Here is a 443-nt window from a genome sequence, read left to right as displayed (position 1 = left end):
GCAGGGCCTCGCCTTCTCCCCTGCCCCGCGCCCCGCTGGGGTAGGGGCGGGCGACCCCTGTCGGGCGGGAGCCGGGGCATTGGGGCTGCGCAGCGGGTGTAGGCTCTGCTCACCTGCCGAGGGAAACCCGGGGAGCACGGGGCCGGTCTTCCTCGCCGTTCTCCTGGCACGGGGATCTCCCCGCCAGGGTCATGTATAGTCACCCTCCCACTCCGGTGCTGGAGTGGGACGGTCTTGGCCTTCAGCCGCGTTATGGAAACGAGAGACTCCTCCCTGGCTCGCTTGAAGGCCAGCAGAAGTCGGGGCATCCGACCCCCCGGCCTCTGGGCTTGGGCCTGCAGGTAGGACGCCCGCCAAAGGTTTTGGAAACATCTGAAGCCGCAGGTGGGGTGGAGGATGTTTGCCGGGTGGAGGACCGCTTAGGGCTCTGGGCTGACTCTTGG

General features: G+C 68.4%; 1 protein-coding gene across 3 annotated transcripts in view; it reads right to left on the bottom strand.

The window, feature by feature from the left end:
• The window catches only part of TMC5 (transmembrane channel like 5), a 51,700-nt gene extending 51,486 nt beyond the window's left edge, over positions 1-214 (bottom strand). The window contains exon 1 of one of the 3 annotated variants that reach the window (XM_019512839.1): positions 114-214. The gene's annotated coding sequence lies outside the window, so the exon portion shown is untranslated. The remainder of the gene's footprint in view (positions 1-113) is intronic. The other 2 variants (XM_019512835.1, XM_019512836.1) reach the window with 2 other exon arrangements.
• Between the last annotated feature and the right edge of the window lie 229 nt (positions 215-443).

Source organism: Gavialis gangeticus, unplaced genomic scaffold (assembly GCF_001723915.1).
Source record: "Gavialis gangeticus isolate Ggan-Ray unplaced genomic scaffold, GavGan_comp1, whole genome shotgun sequence".
Classification (NCBI taxonomy): domain Eukaryota; kingdom Metazoa; phylum Chordata; order Crocodylia; family Gavialidae; genus Gavialis; species Gavialis gangeticus.
This window is presented reverse-complemented; position numbering and strand designations above follow the sequence as displayed.